Source organism: Suricata suricatta, chromosome 17, assembly GCF_006229205.1.
Source record: "Suricata suricatta isolate VVHF042 chromosome 17, meerkat_22Aug2017_6uvM2_HiC, whole genome shotgun sequence".
Taxonomy (NCBI): domain Eukaryota; kingdom Metazoa; phylum Chordata; class Mammalia; order Carnivora; family Herpestidae; genus Suricata; species Suricata suricatta.
The window spans coordinates 43,819,030-43,820,576 of NC_043716.1; the positions used below are offsets into that span (position 1 = coordinate 43,819,030).

General features: G+C 41.9%; 1 protein-coding gene across 1 annotated transcript in view; it reads left to right on the forward strand.

Moving 5' to 3' along the window:
* LOC115281649 (leucine-rich repeat-containing protein 37A2-like) overlaps nt 1-1,547 on the forward strand; it is a 38,973-nt gene that overhangs the window by 3,588 nt on the left and 33,838 nt on the right. The window lies entirely within an intron of this gene.

Here is a 1,547-nt window from a genome sequence, read left to right on the forward strand (position 1 = left end):
CATCTCTCCCCTGAACCGAGAGTCAGCTTTATTTATTGAAAAAATGTAAGGGTTACAAACCAGAGGTGGCAGTTGCCTTAGACAATAATTTCTGATAACAAATTCTTTGGTATGGAAAAATTTTCCAGAACATAGATTGGTGGAAGACTCCTGCATAAGCTTTACCAATAGAGATTGAAGTAGGTGAATAGACATTTACCATATGGGAAAGGAAGGGATCTTTAGCATTCAAATCCAAGGCAAAGTTTTTAGCATTGCACAGTCAAGAAGTGGGTCTTTGTGAGCAGGAGTCAATAGTTTGTTTTCCAAGGGGAAGGAAAACAGGTTTTCTCAGGAAATTTAACATTTGCTCCTATAATCATAAAAGAAGAAACTCCTATAACAAGTTTTTTCACAAGGTACAATTCACATATCTTTTTAGCATAAGAAGGCACGTCACTGTGGACATCAGCAAGTCAGGCGTCTTGGGGGTCTGTGCTCAAGCAGAAATTGAGTGGGAGTTGAGCGGGTGTAGACGCCAGTCGTCAGAGCGGGTCGCCATCTGATGGTGGCAGGCCTTGCAAACCCGCCTTACTTCAGAAATGGCTCCCAGCACTTCCTGGTCCAGAACTCTGAAGGCAGTAGGTCTGAGGAAAGGTGTTTCCCCTTCCATATCCCAAATCAGCCCTCTACTGATTGCAATTCTATGTTGACTTTAAAACTTAAATTTGGCAGGCACTCTTTAAAATTAGAGTCATGTAAGCTTATTTTCTGTTATACAAGGAATACATGATTATAGTCTCAATATATGAAAATGAAATAAGAGGGGGACCTGGGTGACTCAGTTGGTTAAGTGTCCAACTTTGGCTCAGGTTATGATCTCACAGTTCATGGCTTCAAGCCCAGCGTCAGGCTCTGTGTTGACAGCTTGGAGCCTGGAGCCTGTTGGGGATTCTCTCTCCCTCTCCCTCTGCCCCTCCCCTGCTAATTTTCTCTCTCTCTCTCTCAAGTAAATAAATATTAAACAATTTTAATGAAATATCTGGTATAGTGAACCCCTACCTCGTGTTCTAACCCCCCAGTGCTGAGGTGGCCACTACTCTGGATTTAGATCATATCCTTCCAGGCCTTTTCCCGTGCATTTGTGTGTATACAGATTTACAGCTAAATAGGTGTGTTGTGTGATTTTCTTATCTTTTTTTTTTTTCACATATGGTAACATCCTACAACTCGATTCCTTTGCTTCATGGAATGTCTTAGATTTGTTTTCTTCCAGTATATAGAGGGTTGCCCCTTTCATGCAAGCTGCTGCATAATATTCCTTAGTGTGAGTCTATTACAGTTTAGTAATTCCCATCTTGATGGATCGTTAAACTGTGTCTAATTTTCTTGTCACATGCATTGCTGCATGGACCACCTCATACCTGCATCTTCGTGTACATGGGTAGGTATTTCTGTAGAGCAGATCTCTAGAAATGGAATCATTGGGATGAAGACTATGTAGATACACAATGTAATTGCCGTCGGAAACGTCGTGCCAACTCACCCGCCAATCCGTAGACTGTGAC